Source organism: Oncorhynchus clarkii, chromosome 21 (assembly GCF_045791955.1).
Source record: "Oncorhynchus clarkii lewisi isolate Uvic-CL-2024 chromosome 21, UVic_Ocla_1.0, whole genome shotgun sequence".
NCBI classification, from domain to species: Eukaryota; Metazoa; Chordata; class Actinopteri; order Salmoniformes; family Salmonidae; genus Oncorhynchus; species Oncorhynchus clarkii.
The window spans coordinates 37,260,926-37,281,985 of record NC_092167.1 but is presented as its reverse complement, the minus strand read 5'-3'; the positions used below and the strand labels follow the sequence as shown (position 1 = coordinate 37,281,985).

At 42.5% G+C, this 21,060-nt stretch overlaps 1 protein-coding gene across 1 annotated transcript in view; it reads right to left on the bottom strand.

Moving 5' to 3' along the window:
* Positions 1–21,060, bottom strand: part of LOC139378982 (receptor-type tyrosine-protein phosphatase delta-like) — a 579,926-nt gene that overhangs the window by 232,027 nt on the left and 326,839 nt on the right. The window contains exon 8 of the mRNA XM_071121647.1: positions 2,930–2,967. The gene's annotated coding sequence lies outside the window, so the exon portion shown is untranslated. The remainder of the gene's footprint in view (positions 1–2,929; positions 2,968–21,060) is intronic.

The following is a 21,060-nucleotide window of genomic DNA, read 5'->3' as shown; positions in this document are numbered from 1 at the left end:
GGCAGGGGTTTATGTTTCATGATTAACTACTCATGGTGTGATTGTGATAACAATCAAGTCAAGTACTTTTGTTTACCTGACCTAGAATACCTCACAATCAAATGCCGACCGTATTACCTCCCAAGATAATTCTCTTCGGTTATTGTCACAGCCGTGTGTATTCCACCTCAAGCCGATACCATGACGGCCCTCAAAGAAACCTCACTGGACTTTATGCCAACTGGAAACCACATATCCTGAGGCTGCATTTATTGTAGCTGGGGATTTAAAAAAAGCAAATTTGAGGAAAACGTTACCGAAGTTCCATTAACCCATTGACTGTAGTACTAGCGCTGCTAAAACACTCAACCACTGCTACTCCAACTTCCGGGATGCCTACAAGGCCCTGCCTCGCCCTCCCTTCAACAAATCTGATCACGACTTCATTTTACACCGCCCTTCCTATAGGCAGAAACTCAGACAAGAAGTACCCGTGCTATTCAACGCTAGCCTGACCAATCGGCATCCACACTTCAAGATTGTTTTGAACACGCGGACTGGGATATGTTCCTCAGAGAATAATATTGAGTAGCCTCCGAGAATAGTATTGACGAATACACTAATACGGTGACTGAGTTTATCAAGAAGTGTATAGGAGATGTTGTACCAACTGTGACTATTAAAACCTACCCTAACCAGAAAAAGTGGACAGATGGCAGCATTCGCACAAAACTGAAAGCTCGAACCATCGCATTTAACCATGGCATGACTGGGAATACGGCCGAATACAAACAGTGTAGTTATTCCCTCCGTAAGGCAATCAAACAGACAAAACGTCAGTACAGAGACAAAGTGGATCTCCGAATTCAACGGCTCAGACATAAGGGTCACAGGCAATCACCGACTAAACCAGCCACGTCACGTTTTGCTTCTGGACAAGCTAAACACCTTTGCCCGCCATCAGGACAACACAGTGCCACCGACACGGCCCGCTACCAAGGACTGTGGGCTCTCCTTCTCCATGGCCGACGGGACTAAGACACTTAAGCACATTAACCCTCGCAAGGCTGCCGGCCCAGACAGCATCCCTAGCCACATCCTCAGAGCATGCGCAAACCCCTTGGCTGTATTGTTTACAGACATATTCATTCTCTCCCTATCACAGTCTGCTGTGCTTCAAGATGTCCATCATTGTTCCTGTATCTAAGAAAGCAAAGGTAACTGAACTAAATTACCATTGCCCCGTAGCACTCACTTCTGTCATCATGAAGTGCTTTGAGTGTCACGAACTCTGCCGAAGTTGATGCCTCTCCTTGTTCGGGCGGTGTTCGGCGGTTGACGTGGCCGGTCTTCTAGCCATCGCTGATCCATTTTTCATTTTCCATTTGTGATGTCTTGTTTTCCCACACACCTGGTTTCATTTCCCTCATTATGTGTTGTGTATTTAGCCCTCTGTTTCCCCCATGTCTTTGTGTGTGATTGTTTATTGTTAGGTCGGTATGTTTCCGGCTGGTTTATTCCCGGGTGCTGTTTCACCTGGGTTTAGTGGCAACCGTTATTTTTGTTCGCACATTGGGTTTGTTACTTTATTACATTTGCCTTTATTAAAGTGCGTTGTTCACTTATCTCTGCTCTCCTGCGCCTGACTTCATGCACCAGCTACACCAACCGCCTGACATTGAGAGACAAGTCAAGGATCATATCACCACTACCTTACCTGACACACTAGACCCACTTCAATTTGCTTACCGCTCCAATATATCCACAGATGATGCAATCACCATCACACTGCACACTGCCGTATCCCATCTGGACAAGAGGAATACCTTTGTAAGAATGCTGATCATTAACTATAGCATTCAACACCATAGTACCCTCCAAGCTCATCATTAATCTTGAGGCCCTGGGTCTGAACCCCACCCTGTGCAACTGGGTCCTGGACTTTCTGACGGGCCCCCAAGTCCACTTCACTGATCCTCAACACAGGGGCCCCACAAGGATGAGTGCTCAGCCCCCTCCTGTACTCCATGTTCACACATGAGTGCAAGCCACTCACGCATCCAACTCAATCATCAAGTTTGCAGATGACACAACAGCAGTAGGCCTGATCAACAACAATGATGAAACAGCCTACAAGGAGGATGTGAGGGCCCTGGGAGTGTGAAAATAACCTATCACCCAATGTCAACAAAACAAAGAAGCTGATCGTGGACTTCAGAAAACAGCCGAGGGAGCACCACCCTATCCATATCGATGGGACTGCAGTGGAGAAGGTGGAAAGCGTCAAGTTCCTTGGTGTACACATCACTGACAAACTGAAATGGTCCACCCATACAGACAGTGTGGTAAAGATGGAGCAACAGCGCCTCTTCAACCTCAGGAGGCTGAAGACATTTGGCTTGGCACCTAAAAATCTCACTAACTTTTACAGCTGCACAATTGAGAGCATCCTGTTGGGCTGTATCACCGCCTGGTACAGCAAATGCACCGCCCGCAACTGCAGGGCTCTTCTATCCTATTCTACTGTACCTTAGTCTATGCCGCTCTGACATTGCTTGCCCAAATATGTATATATTCTTAATTCCATTCCTTTACTTTAGATGTGTGTGTATTGCCTTGAAATTGTTATATATTACTTGTTAGATATTACTGCACTGTTAGAGTTAGAAACACAAGCAATTCACTACACCCTCAATAACATCTGCTAAACATGTGTATGTGACAAGTTGACTTGACTTGACAAACACACAGCCTCACTCACTGTCACATGACAATGTACATGCCAACTTTGTCAGTCTCTATGAGTCATTCTAATGAACTTAGTGTCAACCAAAGGTCGACGTTTCTGACAGAATCAATGTGACTTATGAACCATCATGATGTGTATCTGCAAATTGCATATGAGATCACTATCACATCCACACAAACACGATAAAACACACTAGCCTACCTTCAAGCACCCAAGCAACTGTCCCAATGATTCAAGAGCTGTAAGGCAAAAAAAATACACATTAGATCACAAATCAATCAACCACTACTGTTTAAAAGGGAATATGAAACTTGGTCTCATGATGCAAGGCATACATGGAAACTTACACAACTTCTTAATCATAATCAACCAAACACATTGTGAGTTGTACTAACACACTGAGAATCCAATACTTGTGTCCGTTGCTTCATACAGTATAAAGGGCAAAGCATTTATTACGAGCAAATTACATTTGGCAGGCATATGTGTCTGCACTACGCCTCCTAATTCCGCCTTGTTAAGAACTTCCCACGGCGATATTCAATCACTGCTCCGATGTGGTTTGTCTCCCATTTACTTCCTTGGGCAAAAAAAGTTAATTCTACAAAGGGAGAGTGGGGTAGTTTCAGAGAGGGGTGGGGGGCACTGAGATGCTTTCATTTTAGAGACTACTTAATTAAAATGTGGACGGCACTCAAAAGGTCAGAGATTGTGGCTTGGGCGCATTGCTACTGATTGCGTGCATATAGTGCCACTCAAGGTCTCCTAGATTAATCTGCGATTCACTTGCAGTCGAAGAAACAAAATTAGTTCTTCTTCTGATAAACAGGAAATCTGTATTCTCAGTTTCCTCCTTTCTGGCCAGTCGAAAGATAAAGTAGAGTTTTTTTGCTGTTGTCAGGGTAATTTATTTTGGCCAGAGCGTATGATTGCAGAGTATATGGAGGCTATAAGTGTTGTATGTGAATGGCTACTGTCGAAGTGGCGACGTTTGGAATTTAAGCTTAGTTTATATGCGTACTGTAGAGCACAGTCGTTAAGGAGAAATGGTCATTTGATATACAGTGCTTTTGGAAAGTATTCATACCCCTGGATTTTTTCAAAATTTTGTTACGTTACAGCCTTATTCTAAAAGGGATAAAATATTGTTTTCCCTCATCAATCTACACACAATAACCCACAATGACAAAGAAAAAACGCTTTTTGGGTGGGGATAATTTACATAAGTATTCAGACCCTTTACTCAGTACTTTGTTGAAGCATTTTTGGCAGCGTTTACAGCCTTGAGTCTTCTTGGGTATGATGCTACACCTGTATTTGGAGAGTTTCTCCCGTTCTTATCTGCAGATCTTCTTAAACTCTGTCAGGTTGGATGGGGAGCGTCACTGCACAGCTATTTTCAGGTCTCTCCAGAGATGTTCGATCTGGTTCAAGTCTGGGTTCTGGCTGGGCCATTCAAGAAGTCACTCCCGTGTCGTAAGTCTCTAAGAGCTTTCCACCACTGTTCAGCATTTGCCCATTCATCTTTTCCAAGCTCTTCAAGCTCAGTCAAATTGGTTCTGGATCATTGCTAGACAACCATTTTCACATCTTGCCATAGATTATCAAATAGATTTAAGTCAAAACTGTAACTCGGCCAGTCAGAAACATTCACTGCCTTCTTGGTAAGCAACTCCAGTCTAGATTTGGCTGTTAGATCATTGTCCTGCTGAAATGTGAATCCATCTCTCAGTGTCTGGTGGAAAGCACATTGAACCAGGTTTTCGTCTAGGATTTTGCCTGTGATTGGCTCCATTCCGTTTCTTTTCTATCCAGAAAATCTCCCCAGTCCTTAATGATTACAAGAATACCCATAACATGATGCAGCCACCACTATGTTTGAAAATATGGAAAGCGGTACTCAGTAATGTGTTGTATTTTCTTTGCCCCAAACAATTTGCCCCTGTATCTTGTATTGACTGGGTGTATTGATACACCATCCAAAGTGTAATTAATAACTTTTTTTTTACCCATCTACCAATAGGTACCCTTCTTTGTGAGGTATTGGAAACCATCCCTGGTCTTTGTGGTTGAATCTATGTTTGAAATTCACTGCTCAACCGAGAGACCTTACAGATAATTGTATGTGCGGGGTACAGAGATGGGGTACTGTAGTTACTCAAAAATCACGTTAACCACTATTGTTGTAATACAGAATGAGTCGATGCAATTTATTATGTGAACTGTTAAGCAAATGTTTACTCCTGAACTTATTTAGGCTTGCCACAACAAAGAGGTTGAATACTTACTGACTCAAGACATTTCAGCTTTTCATTTTTTATTAATTTGTAAAAATTCTAAAAACAATTCCACGTTGACATTATGGGGTATTGTGTGTAGGCCAGTGAACTCAAAATTATCTATTTAATCCATTTGAACTTCAGGCTGTAACAAGGGGTGTGAATACTTTCTGAAGGCACTGTAACAATACTGCCATATTCATATCAGCTGAACTGGTGAAATGTTTGAAGGAATTGGGGCTTGGTTTTTTACATGGGCAAAAAATGGTTAATAGCGACACATTTGTCCAGCCAGCAAATGAGGCATAGGAAATGCCCTCTGCTGTACTTCTTTGGACCGGTTACAGCACAGGCACAATAGTCCCCCTAGTCAGTGAAAAATTCACAAGATGTCCCAAGAAACACCAGGACAAACACCAAATTATGTCAGCAAAGGAATAGTTTGGTCCTACAAACTATACATATAGGCCAGGTACCCCCAAATTTAGCCCCGCGGGTGGTTATAGTTTGCCCCCCCCCCCCCAGTTTTCTGAGCAAATTATTCTATTTTATTTTATTTTATTGTTGGACATAAAAGACAGCAAATCAGCTCCAAGTGATTTTAATTTTGGAAATCTGTTTCCAAGTATACTCATTCATAATAGCGAGACTTGTGATCGTATACAAATGTAAGCAAGGTTTGAAATTATTATGTTTTAGTGAAATATCTTCATGGGCTTCTTGCAGTCATTTTGCAGTCTACAAATGATTTATAATTATATTACGGCCCATCCACTCAAAAATAAATCGTCCCACAGCTGAAGCATTTCACTACACCTGCAATAACATCTGCTAAATATGTGTATGTGACCAACACAATTTCATTTGATCCCTTCTATAGGCAATGTTTCAGTGAGTGATTGAAAACTACACTTCATTATTGATACATATGCATACTTTCACACAAATTGCTTCTTGGAAATCAGTCGAGCTACAATGCTACTTTTTGCTTGAAAATGTTTGAAAGGCCCATTTCAAAACAACCCAACCATCTGCTCTCCCCTACTGATGATAATAGATGCTCTCTAATTTGATTGATGACTAGCTGCCGTCTGTGAAAGGTCAGTAAGCATTTGCCAGAGGAGGCACGGTGTACATACAGTAGCCCCAATTGGATTGCAGAAACAGGGAGGTGATACGATAGGGGAGGGGTGGGGAATGAAAGGAATAGACTGAATCAACAGGTTTGATAAATTCCTCTAAAACTGGCCATATCTCTGGGACTGGTGGCGGCATGACAAGAAGGAATGTCGCTCCTGATTAATTGTAGTGATCAGCAGGCAGCGAGAGGGGTAACCGTCAGGTCCTGACTCCCTCCATGATTTATAACCAATAATTCTGCATGAATGGGGCCTCCGAGGCACTATCAGGACCCCGCAGGGTGCCCTCTTTGAGACACAAATAGGGTTGAAATCCATCTGTTTCCTGTGTGCTGATATGTTATGAGAGTGTGCACGGCAGCGCACCATCTTGAATTTCAGGAGCCCCACGAAAATGAAACTGGCCACTGAGAGAGGTATCTTCCCCTGAAATAGACCTGTGCCAGTGTGAAATGACTCTCATCCACTGTCACAAAGGTTTCCTTTTGGCTATAGAACGGTTTTCAGTATTCACCATATGCAATGCCATTAGTAAATATCATACTACACCAACAAGTCGACAGAATGTGCTACAATATCCGTTCAATATCCGTTCAAATAAAATAACACATTTTAGTTCTAAATACATGGATGACTGACTTAATTTGATGATGTGTGGCACACTGTTTAATTCAGCAGTGCCAAAAAATGCGGTTCAATGCTATTTTAATTCCAGACAGATCATGGTTGAAATTATGGTCAAATGGTATTTACACCATCTGTCGCTGAGATTCAACACTGGCCTACAGCAACTTCCTTAAGAGTATCAATCTGAAAGGGGTACAGTAAGACAGAGGATTTAAAAACACATCACCACCTAAAACCCACAAGCAATCCTGAACATTCTACGATATTGACTATAGAACTCACACCAACACTGTGTAAAACTGAAAAAGAACCATACAGGATCTATTAAAGTCAGATTGGGAGCAACACGCTAAACAGAATCACAACACCAGGTTGGACTAATGTGTTAAATAAACACAATACCCATCCAGCTGCAGCTTTACGGCAGATCCTAGTTTATGTCTTTAATATCTACATATAATGAAAGTTGCACATGTAACAACCTCCTTAAAAATCCCATCTGCTGCACAACAGCACCACCAAAGGCAGAATGAGAGAGACAGAGAGAGACAGAGATTGAAACCGTTGAAGCCTAAACTAATTCCCGATTTTGAGGATCTGTAAAACCACGGACCTTGGGCTCAGGGTCCGTTTCCTTTGGTGGGCGATCACGCCATCCCACCTCCTCCCCTTTACCCCTATTCTTCTCTCTCTCTCTCTTTCTCTCTCTCTAAGAAGAAGAAGAATTCTCTGGCCGAGCCCTCCCGACAACCACCAATCAACCCGGGTGCAATTTAAAAAGCCTTCAACAGCTGCCATTCCACTGGGCTGGCCATCAGTCCAGCTGCCAGAGAGCCAGACAGGGAATCTGCTCAAGTCAAGCAAACTTTGAAAGGCATGTTGGTTTCCCCCCTGTTGCAAATGGAGGTGAAATACTATTTTCCCCTAAACAGACTTATTCAAAGAGAATACATTTTTTTTAAAACTAGTGATACACTATGAAAAATGTCCAAGCAACTCAGATTTGTTTTTGAGGGAGGATAAATCCGCTCATGCCAGAAGTGAAGGCAAAATGATGAAATGGGTACAGGTATATTTTCAACTGATGTCATCCAAATGTTTCAAAACAAGGGAAATGCTTCCTGCCCTTTTAGTGCACTCCGACAAAAGATATCTCTTGTTCACTTCCTCTTCTGGGGTTTGCCGTTTGCCTCATGCTGATTTTGCCTGCTTTGCCAGTGTGTGTGTGTGTGTGTATGTGTGTGTGTGTGTGTGTATGTGTGTGTGTGTGTGTGTGTGTTTCTGAGTTCCAGGTTGGGCTGCCTGCTGCTGTGCAGTTCGCCGTTCCATATGTCTTTGTCGAAAATATCCACAACGCAGCGTGGCTGCGAATGAGAGATTAAATCTCTCCCACTGGTATTTTCCCTTATTGAACGAAAACAAAACAGATCGGTGGCTGCCAGGTCTGTTGCATTGTGAAATGCAACAACTGGCCACCAGCACCGTTTTTCAGTATAGACCATGTTGTCTCCGGTGTCCCGCCCACATGTTGTATTGTTTTCGAAAGAGTAAAACGTCTGTGGACATTTTCCGCCTGTCTTGAAAAGCAAACCAGGACATGGATGTGAAAACAGTGCTGGTGTTACTGTTGTAGCATTTGAACAAATGGGGATACTTTACTCTAGACTATTGTTTAGTAGTTTGAGTGCATTGACAGGTGAAGTCAGTGGGGTATTTCCCTGTATGTCTGTTAATGGGGTTTCATAGACTAGCTAGTCTTTGAGAGCTATAACAGTCTCTAGTCTCAGTATCTACAACCCTATGCTTTACATGTCACAGTCTCTAGTCTCATTATCTACAACCCTATACTTTACATGATGTCACAGTCTCTAGTCTCAGTATCTACAACCCTATACTTTACATGATGTCACAGTCTCTAGTCTCAGTATCTACAACCCTATGCTTTACATGATGTCACAGTCTCTAGTCTCAGTATCTACAACCCTATACTTTACATGATGTCACAGTCTCTAGTCTCATTATCTACAACCCTATACTTTACATGATGTCACAGTCTCTAGTCTCAGTATCAACAACCCTATGCTTTACATGATGTCACAGTCTCTAGTCTCATTATCTACAACCCTATACTTTACATGATGTCACAGTCTCTAGTCTCTGTATCTACAACCCTATACTTTACATGATGTCACAGTCTCTAGTCCCCATATCTACAACCCTATGCTTTACATGATGTTACAGTCTCTAGTCTCAGTATCTACAACCCTATGCTTTACATGATGTCACAGTCTCTAGTCTCAGTATCTACAACCCTATACTTTACATGATGTCACAGTCTCTAGTCTCATTATCTACAACCCTATACTCTACATGATGTCACAGTCTCTAGTCTCCGTATCTACAACCCTATACTTTACATGATGTCACAGTCTCTAGTCTCCGTATCTACAACCCTATGCTTTACATGATGTCACAGTCTCTAGTCTCAGTATCAACAACCCTATGCTTTACATGATGTCGCAGTCTCTAGTCTCAGTATCAACAACCCTATACTTTACATGATGTCACAGTCTCTAGTCTCAGTATATACAACCCTATACTTTACATGATGTCACAGTCTCTAGTCTCCGTATCTACAACCCTATACTTTACATGATGTCACAGTCTCTAGTCTCCGTATCTACAACCCTATGCTTTACATGATGTCACAGTCTCTAGTCTCCGTATCTACAACCCTATACTTTACATGATGTCTGTGCCCGGCTGAATCATGTTGTGACAAAGGTGTCATTCTATATGACAGGATCGTTAATTTAAAAATATATATTTTCCCTTATTCAAATACGGTCTCCTTAGCATTTTGTACAAATCTGACTCAATAGTTTATTATGGTCATAGTAAATGATGTCAGACCACTGACAATAGGAGGAATGTTTCTCCCCTTGGAATCCATTTAGTATCATTGTTTGTCAGTTTACCAAATTGCTCTACAGTCCATGCACTGGCACAGGATATAGAAGCCAAGCTGTCTTCAGCTGCTGTTCCTGTACCTGTCACAACCATTGTGTTGTGTTCCCTCCTACTATCCGCAGATGCTTTTACCCCCATAGTGTTGTCACCCACTGGTACAGGTCTTGGATCGGATTTGTTGATAGCCACATGGGACCATACAGACCGCGGATCCAGTTGGCTTGATGTTAAGGCTTCACACCTGGGAAAATGCGTATTTTGCATAGACTGGAAGAGGAACGGTTGGGTTTATCAACATGATGGGGATTCAAGCTCCAGTGATGAACATTGCCTGGAGGGGTCTGGCATTGGGGACGGATCCCATTGAGCTAGGGTAGTTAATGGTTTTGAAGTAATTTGTCTAGAGTAGAATCACAGCTACTGTTGATAGAGCCTTCCCCACCTGTTGTAAAACACTATATACTCCCCACTCTCGGAGAAAAAAGTAGCACTGCAGGTCAAATCTGACTAATAATTACATGTTTATTGCAGAACTAACTTCTCATCGACGGGGCTGTAGTGGAGCAGGTTGAGAGCTTCAAGTTCCTTGGTGTCCACATCACCAACAAACGAACATGGTCCAACACACCAAGACATTTGTGAAGAGGGCATGACAAAACCTATTCCCCTTCAGGAGACTGAAAAGATTTAGCATGGTTCCTCAGATCCTCAAAAGGTTCTACAGCTGCACAATCGAGAGCATCCTGACTGGTTGCATCACTGCCTGGTATGGCAACTGCTCGGCCTCCGACCGCAAGGCACTACAGAGGGTAGTGCGTACGGCCCAGTACACCATTGGGGCAAAGCTTCCTGCCATCCAGGACCTCTATACCAGGTGGTGTCAAAGGAAGACCCTAAAAATTGTCAAAGAATCCAGCCACCCTAGTCATAGACTGTTCTTTCTGCTACCGCACGGCAGGTGGTATCGGAGCTACAAGTCTAGGTCCAAGACCTTCTAAACAGATTCTTCCCCCAAGCCATAAGACTCCTGAACATCTAATCAAATGGCTACCCAGACGATTTGCACTGCCCCCCCATATTTTACACTGCTGCTACTCTCTGATGTTATCATCTATGCATAGTCACTTTAATACCCCTACCTACATGTACATATTACCTCAATTACCACGACTAACCGGTGCCCCTACACATTGACTCTGTACCGGTACCCCCCCCTATATATATTCTCGCTATTGTTATTTTACTGCTGCTCTTTAATTACTTGTTACTTTTATTTCTTATTCTCATTCGTATTTTGTATGTTTTTTTTCAACTGTACTGTTAGTTAGGGGCTCGAAAGTAAGCATTTCACTGTAAGGTCTACCTACACCTGTTGTATTCGGCACATGTGACTAATAACATTTGATTTGAATTTATTTAATACAGTAATGTAAGATATGTCTGTAAAATACACAGCAAACATTCCATTCCAGAAAAACAATGGATGTACAGCATTTTTTGTCAAAACACTTTATTTAGGGGGTGGATCAGCTTTAATATTGCAAGTAGATTGTGGATTCTATCAATGCAATTTTCTGCATAATTTTCAATCCCCCATGAATGAGTTTAATTCATACATACATACATGTAATATACATACATACATACATACATACATACATACATACATACATACATACATACATACATACATACATACACCTTAGTTTACATACACCTTAGCCAAATATATTTAAACTAAATTTTTCACAATTCCTGACATTTAGTCCTCGTAAAAAGAACCTGTCTTAGCTCAGTTAGGATCACTGCTTTATTTTAAGAATGTGAAATGTCAGAATAATAGTAGAGAGAATCATTTATTTAAGCTATTATTTATTTCAGTACATTCCCAGTGGGTCAGAAGTTTACATACACTCAATTAGTATTTGGTAGAATTGCCTTTAAATTGTTTAACTTAGGTCAAACGTTTCAGGTAGCCTTCCACAAGCTTCCCACAATAAGTTGGGTGAATTTTGGCCCATTCCTCCTGACAGAGCTGGTGTAACTGAGTCAGGTTTGAAGGCCTCCTTGCTTGCACACACTTTTTCAGTTCTGCCCACAAATATTCTACAGGATTGAGGTCAGGGCTTTGTGATGGTAACTCCAATACCTTGACTTTGTTGTCCGTAAGCCATTTTGCTACAACTTTGGAAGTATGCTTGGGGTCATTGTCTATTTGGAAGACCCATTTGCAACCAAGCTTTAACTTCCTGACTGATGTCTTGAGATGTTGCTTCAATATATCCACATCATTTTCCTGCCTCATGAAGCCATCTATTTTGTGAAGTGCACCAGACCCTCCTGCAGCAAAGCACCCCCACAACATGATGCTGCCACCCCCATGCTTCACAGTTGGGATGGTATTCTTCAGCTTCCCCTTTTTTCCTCCAAACATAACGATGGACATTATGGCCAAACAATTCTATTTTTGTCTCATCAGACCAGAGGACATTTCTCCAAAAAGTATGATCTTTGTCCCCATGTGCTGTTGCAAACCGTAATCTGTTTTTTTTTATGGCGGGTTTGGAGCAGTGGCTTCTTCCTTGCTTAGCGGCCTTTCAGGTTATGTCGATATAGGACACATTTTACTGTGGATACAGACACTTTTGTTCCTGTTTCCTCCAGCATCTTCACAAGGTCCTTTGCTGTTGTTCTGGGATTGATATGCACTTTTCACACCAAAGTACATTCATCTCTAGGAGACAGAACACGTCTCCTTCCTGAGCGGTATGACGGCTGCGTGGTCCCATGGTGTTTATCCTTGCGTACTTTTGCAGATGAACGTGGTATCTTCAGGCATTTAGAGGTCTTGTGGGCTTCAGACTTGTGGAGGTCTACAATCTTTTTTTCTGAGGTCTTGGCTGATTTCTCTTGATTTTCCCATGATGTCCCATGTTTATTTGACTCTTTGCAAACTGGAATCCATTTATCCGGAGGCTGCATTCATTGTAGCTGGGGATTTTAACAAGGCTAATCTGAAAACAAGACTCCCTAAATGTTATCAGCATCTCGATTGCGCAACCAGGGCTGGAAAAACCTTGGATCACTGCTATTCTAACTTCCGCGACGCATATAAGGCCCTGCCCCGCCCTCCTTTCGGAAAAGCTGACCACGACTCCATTTTGTTGATCCCTGCCTACAGACAGAAACTAAAACAAGAAGCTCCCGCGCTGAGGTCTGTTCAACGCTGGTCCGACCAATCTGATTCCACACTCCAAGACTGCTTCCATCACCTGGACTGGGATATGTTTCGTATAGCGTCAGACAACAACATTGACGAATACGCTGATTAGGTGAGCGAGTTCATTAGAACGTGCGTTGAAGATGTCGTTCCCATAGCAACGATTAAAACATTCCCAAACCAGAAACCGTGGACTGATGGCAGCATTCGTGTGAAACTGAAAGCCCAAACCACTGCTTTTAATCAGGGCAAGGTGACCGGAAACATGACCGAATACAAACAGTGTAACTATTCCCTCCGCAAGGCAATCAAACAAGCTAAGCGTCAGTATAGAGACAAAGTAGAATCTCAATTCAACGGCTCAGACACAAGAGGTATGTGGCAGGGTCTACAGTCAATCACGGATTACAAAAAGAAAACCAGCCCCGTCACGGACCAGGATGTCTTGCTCCCAGGCAGACTAAATAACTTTTTTGCCCGCTTTGAGGACAATACAGTGCCACTGACACGGCCCGCAACTAAAACATGCGGACTCTCCTTCACTGCAGCCGACGTGAGGAAAACATTTAAACGTGTCAACCCTCGCAAGGCTGCAGGCCCAGACGGCATCCCCAGCCGCGCCCTCAGAGCATGCGCAGACCAGCTGGCTGGTGTGTTTACGGACATATTCAATCAATCCCTATCCCAGTCTGTTGTTCCCACATGCTTCAAGAGGGCCACCATTGTTCCTGTTCCCAAGAAAGCTAAGGTAACTGAGCTAAACGAGAGAGAGACTAGAGAGTCTAGTCAAGGACCATATCACCTCCACCCTACCTGACACCCTAGACCCACTCCAATTTGCTTACCGCCCAAATAAGTCCACAGACGATGCAATCTCAACCACACTGCACACTGCCCTAACCCATCTGGACAAGAGGAATACCTATGTGAGAATGCTGTTCATCGACTACAGCTCGGCAATTAACACCATAGTACCCTCCAAGCTCGTCATCAAGCTCGAGACCCTGGGTCTCGACCCCGCCCTGTGCAACTGGGTACTGGACTTCCTGACGGGCCGCCCCCAGGTGGTGAGGGTAGGCAACAACATTTCCACCCCGCTGATCCTCAACACTGGGTTCCCACAAGGGTGCGTTCTGAGCCCTCTCCTGTACTCCCTGTTCACCCACGACTGCGTGGCCACGCACGCCTCCAACACAATCATCAAGTTTGCGGACGACACAACAGTGGTAGGCTTGATTACCAACAACGACGAGACGGCCTACAGGGAGGAGGTGAGGGCCCTCGGAGTGTGGTGTCAGGAAAATAACCTCACACTCAACGTCAACAAAACTAAGGAGATGATTGTGGACTTCAGGAAACAGCAGAGGGAACACCCCCCTATCCACATCGATGGAACAGTAGTGGAGAGGGTAGTAAGTTTTAAGTTCCTCGGCGTACACATCACAGACAAACTGAATTGGTCCACCCACACAGACAGCCTCAGGAGGCTGAAGAAATTTGGCTTGTCACCAAAAGCACTCACAAACTTCTACAGATGCACAATCGAGAGCATCCTGTCGGGCTGTATCACCGCCTGGTACGGCAACTGCTCCGCCCACAACCGTAAGGCTCTCCAGAGGTTAGTGAGGTCTGCACAACGCATCACCGGGGGCAAGCTACCTGCCCTCCAGGACACCTACACCACCCGATGTCACAGGAAGGCCATAAAGATCATCAAGGACAACAACCACCCCAGCGTTAAACAGCCACCACTAACATTGAGTGGCTGCTGCCAACACACTGACTCGACTCCAGCCACTTTAATAATGGGAATTTATGGGAAATTATGTAAAATATATCACTAGCCACTTTAAACAATGCTACCTAATATAATGTTTACATACCCTACATTATTCATCTCATATGTATATGTATATACTGTACTGCATTGTCGGAATGAGAAGCACAAGCATTTCGCTACACTCGCATTAACATCTGCTAACCATGTGTCTGTGACAAATCAAATTTGGTTTGATTTGATGTCAAGCAAAGAGGCACTGAGTTTGAAGGTTGGCCTTGAAATACATCCACAGGTACACCTCCAATTGACTCAAATTATGTCAATTTGCCTATCAGAAGCTTCTAAAGCCATGACATAATTTTCTGGAATTTTCCAAGCTGTTTAAAGGCACAGTCAACTTAGTGTATGTAAACTTCTGACCCACTGGAATTGTGATACAGTGAATTATAAGTTAAATAATATGTCTGTAAACTAATTTTGGAAAAATTACTTGTATCATGCACAAAGTAGATGTCCTAACCAACTTTGCAAAACTATAGTTTGTTAAAAAGAAATTTGTGGAGTGATTGAAAAACAAGTTCTAATGACTTCAACCAAAGTGTATGTAAACTTCCGACTTCAACTGTACATATACATATACATATATACATACTGTATTACTTTCTAGTAATTAAGTGTTCAGTTAGATTACATAGCTACCTCAATCGTTATTTCAAATCATTTCAGTGACTTCACAGCAATTTCTAGCTAGCTAGCTAGCTAACTAAATATAGCTAGCTAGCAGGCAAAGCTAAATGATACAGCCACATCTCATAGTCACGTCAGATTTGTAAATTAAAGAGAGTGTTTGCCATGACATAGACAGACCAGCTGAATCCAGGTGAAAGCTATGATCCCTTATTGATGTCACTTGGTAAATCGGTGTAAATAAATGGGAGGAGACAGGTTAAAGAAAGATTTTAAGCCTTGAAATAACTGAGAAATGGGATTGTGTATGTGTGCCATTCAGCGGGTGAAGGGGCAGGACAAAATATTTAAGTGACATTGTACGGGGTATTGTAGGTTTGAGTGTGTCAAGAACTGCAATGCTGCTGTGTTTTTCATGCTCAATATTTTGTGTGTATAAAGAATGGTCCACCACCTAAAGGAGATCCAGCCAACTTGACACTTGCATTGGAGTCAACATGGGCCAGCATCCCTATGGAACGCTTTCAACACATCGTACAATAGTCTATGCCCTGATGAATTGAGGCTGTTCTGTGGGCAAAATGGGGTAGCAATTTATAGGAAGATGTTGCTAATGTTTTGTACACTCAGTGTAATAATACATATCGAATGGAGTTTCCCATCTCCCCATTTACAGTATTTCTGGCTGAGCACAGAAAAACCCTTATCCAGATAGTGTGTTAAAGGCATTTCCTAAAAGACCTGCCAACTTTAGTGTTTTTTACATTTTATTTATTTAACCTTTATTTAACTAGGCAAGTCAGTTAAGAACAAATTCTTATGCTCCCCATATTGGCTTGAGAACTTCCTTTCACTTCCTTTCAGGAGAATACTATGAGGTGCTCCCCCCCAGACTCTCTTTTACCGGTAGGGGAAACGGAAGACAAGCAATGCGTCTCTGCCTAGAACATGTCTGTAAATGGATGGAATGACCTTCCTCTGCCCCACTGTAATAGCAAAGCATCATTAGCTTAGAGTGGCTTCCCCAGCCACATGTTTTAATAATGACTTTTTAGCCTATTCAAGGCCACATATTATCTGTGGTCTGCCTGAAACCACTCGGAATACTTACATCAACATTTGGACATAGAAAAGGGCCCGAAGGGGGCTCCCGAAAGGCTTCATAATGCAGGAGAAATTCCATTCCCTGGTCGGTTCATCACCTTTTTTTCTGGTTACCTTACCTCAAACGATCAGTGGGTCCAGAGCGGCTATTGATTATGGTGGAAGGTAGAAAACGCTAAAGCTTATCATGACTGCAGTTCTGGGTCAGGGCTCGACTGCAGTCTGGCAACAGTCTCTCTGCCTTGTGAGTGACACATTATTTCCACAGTACCTCCCCACACCACCCCATCAGCCCCAACCCATCTCCCTCCACCAGTCTATTTTCTGCCTGGCTAAGCTTATGAAACTGCATATATGCTGTCTGATTCCTGTCATCAGCCATTCCCACGAAAGGCCAAAACAATGAAAACACATGAGAGTATTAGATGTTCGGATTGTGGTGGAAAGACACCATCCACTACATTTCACACATAAAAAACAAAACAATGTACGGTCTGTTTAGATCATAGTGTATGCGTATTAAACTAGCTGAGATGTCTTTGACGGTGTCTTTATTTTGACACCGTCTTGTGATGTTTTTATTACACAAATAGTGAAATATGGTTGCATATATAAACATTGACTCAGAACTATATTCAAAACACCATGCAGTCAAGAGGTTATACATTTTTCAATTAAAGTAATTTCAAAGTTACACATGCAGCATAAACCAAAATAATGTGTCCATTGTGGACATTTCAATTAGCTGGCAAATTACCTCTATGCCTCCTTTAATTTAGAGTTTTAGCCATTTTGAATTCCAGTCTTCCTCCTGCATAAAAATGACTGCATAAGAAACAAAAGCTAATAAAAATGCAGCATGGAAATAAGCAAGTGGTGTAACGTGGCAACAAATCAGAACTAACAAGCAAAATCTCCTCTCCTTTCAAACCAGGAAGGAATCACTTCACCTCAGGCCATGCTGCGTTTCGACCTTATTGCAGTCGACGTATTGTAAATAGAATAATACACATATGCATTTGGCCCGGACAACACATCTCTATGTATTATGTTTATTTGTTTCGCTTCAGTATTTATTTTGTTTTTTATTTAACCTTTATTTAACTAGACAAGTCGTTTAAGAACAAATTCTTATTTACAATGACGACCTACCAAAAGGCAAACGGCTTCCTGCGGGGACGGGGGCTGGGAATAAAAATAAAAAATCTAATAAAAATATAGTATGCTCTGGAGTTACACTTATCTTTTACCTCAGACCGTCTTCGTGGTCAGGCTGCTTGGAGGAGGATGCCAAGAGACCCAATCATATCATAACTTCCAAACTACATCCAGGAAATGTTTTCTGAGGACTATTTCTGTCTTTAATAAAGCCCTTTTGTGGTGATAAATTCATTCCGATTGGCTGGGCCTGGCTCCCCAGTGGGTGGGCCTATGCCCTCCCAGGAACACCCTTGGCTGCGCCCCTGCACAGTCATGTGAAATCCATAGATTAGGGCCTAATTTGTTTATTTCAATTGACTGATTTCCTTATATGAACTGTAACTCAGAAAACTATTTGAAATTGTTGCATGTTGCGTTTACATTTCTGTTCAGTATAAATAGTGCTGTCTGACCATACCGTCTGCACATACTCCTAAGAGTGCTACACAACTTTCACTGTGGAATTAATAGTACCAGAACTGTACTCTCAAAGTTATATCAAAGTTTGGTCAGTATGGTGTTGGTTGGAAAGGAAATTTGTTCATTTTCTCCTCATGAGAGAGCTAGATCTTTGGTACAGTGCCTTGCGAAAGTATTCGGCCCCCTTGAACTTTGCGACCTTTTGCCACATTTCAGGCTTCAAACATAAAGATATAAAACTGTATTTTTTTTGTGAAGAATCAACAACAAGTGGGACACAATCATGAAGTGGAACGACATTTATTGGATATTTCAAACTTTTTTAACAAATCAAAAACTGAAAAATTGGGCGTGCAAAATTATTCAGCCCCTTTACTTTCAGTGCAGCAAACTCTCTCCAGAAGTTCAGTGAGGATCTCTGAATGATCCAATGTTGACCTAAATGACTAATGATGATAAATACAATCCACCTGTGTGTAATCAAGTCTCCGTATAAATGCACCTGCACTGTGATAGTCTCAGAGGTCCGTTAAAAGCGCAGAGAGCATCATGAAGAACAAGGAACACACCAGGCAGGTCCGAGATACTGTTGTGAAGAAGTTTAAAAAGCCGGATTTGGATACAAAAAGATTTCCCAAGCTTTAAACATCCCAAGGAGCACTGTGCAAGCGATAATATTGAAATGGAAGGAGTATCAGACCACTGCAAATCTACCAAGACCTGGCCGTCCCTCTAAACTTTCAGCTCATACAAGGAGAAGACTGATCAGAGATGCAGCCAAGAGGCCCATGATCACTCTGGATGAACTGCAGAGATCTACAGCTGAGGTGGGAGACTCTGTCCATAGGACAACAATCCGTCGTATATTGCACAAATCTGGCCTTTATGGAAGAGTGGCAAGAAGAAAGCCATTTCTTAAAGATATCCATAAAATATGTTGTTTAAAGTTTGCCACAAGCCACCTGGGAGACACATCAAACATGTGGAAGAAGGTGCTCTGGTCAGATGAAACCAAAATTGAACTTTTTGGCAACAATGCAAAACGTTGTTTGGCGTAAAAGCAACACAGCTCATCACCCTGAACACACCATCCCCACTGTCAAACATGGTGGTGGCAGCATCATGGTTTGGGCCTGCTTTTCTTCAGCAGGGACAGGGAAGATGGTTAAAATTGATGGGAAGATGGATGGAGCCAAATACAGGACCATTCTGGAAGAAAACCTGATGGAGTCTGCAAAAGACCTGAGACTGGGACGGAGATTTGTCTTCCAACAAGACAATGATCCAAAACATAAAGCAAAATCTACAATGGAATGGTTCAAAAATAAACATATCCAGGTGTTAGAATGGCCAAGTCAAAGTCCAGACCTGAATCCAATCGAGAATCTGTGGAAAGAACTGAAAACGGCTGTTCACAAATGCTCTCCATCCAACCTCACTGAGCTCGAGCTGTTTTGCAAGGAGGAATGGGAAAAAATGTCAGTCTCTCGATGTGCAAAACTGATAGAGACATACCCCAAGCGACTTACAGCTGTAATCGCAGCAAAAGGTGGCGCTACAAAGTATTAACTTAAGAGGGCTGAATAATTTTGCACGCCCAATTTTTCAGTTTTTGATTTGTTAAAAAAGTTTGAAATATCCAATAACTGTCGTTCCACTTCATGATTGTGTCCCACTTGTTGTTGATTCTTCACAAAAAAATACAGTTTTATATCTTTATGTTTGAATCCTGAAATGTGGCAAAAGGTCGCAAAGTTCAAGGGGCCGAATACTTTCGCAAGGCACTGTATGTTATTAATCTGATAGATTATTATGGGCCTTGACAGAATTTCAAGTATCATCATGCCAAGTTATCAATTGGGCAACATTTGGCCTAATGACGTGTTTCAAATATATTGTTATTTCAGGACAAACTGTGCATAAACAATTAGCTAATTCTTGAATGGCTCATAATCTTTGTATTGTAAGCATATCAGTGTGTACAGGTCCATGTGTCTGTACTTTATGCAAGTCCGAGTGCATCTAAGTTTAAGAGTCATTCTAAATGCTCAATACACCAACTGGCTGGTGCTTATTCAACTCCAGTCTTATTTGTTCTACCATGTACAGGAATCTCCAACCAGTGCTCCACAAAACATATTTAAGCCCTTTGAATCACAAATATCCCAAAGCAAATCAGCAATTAGAGCCTAAGCTGGCTTGTAAAATCAATTAGGAATAGCGTTGGTGCCATAGGTAATAACTCTGTCTGACTCTTCCCTACTTGGACTCACTTCACTGATTGAAGCTAATATGGCAGTCTATAATCTGGTGGAGTCATTCATCCAATTTATGTAAAATCTGAAATCTCCGATCTCGGGGGAAGGAGGGGATACGGAAACAGCCCCAATGTCACAGTTGGAATGGTAATGGAGACTCTCGTTCGGCTAGTCCAAGGATGGGGTCACGCAGAATAGAGTTTCAATTGACTGCTTCTAAATGTGCTCTCCGTAAGGTTTCATTATGTGAGGGATTCCTTGGACTGTGGAGGAAGAAGGCACAGCGTCGCTTTAACCTCAGTAGGCCGAAAATTATTTGGCTTGGCCCCTAAGACCCTCACAAACTTCTACAGATGCACCATTGAGAGCATCCTGTCGGGCTATATCGCCGCTTGGTAGGCAACTGCACCATCCACAACCACAGGGCTCTCCAAACAGTGTTGCGGTCAGCCCAACGCATCACCGGTGTCACAAGAAGGCCAATTAGATCATCAAGGACCTCAGCCACTCGAGCCATGGCCTGTTCACCCCGCTACCATTTAGAAGGTAGAGACAGTACAGGTGCATCAAAGTCGGGACAGAGAGACTGAAAAACAGCTTCTATCTCCAGGCCATCAGACTTTAAACAGTCACCACTATCTGGCCTCC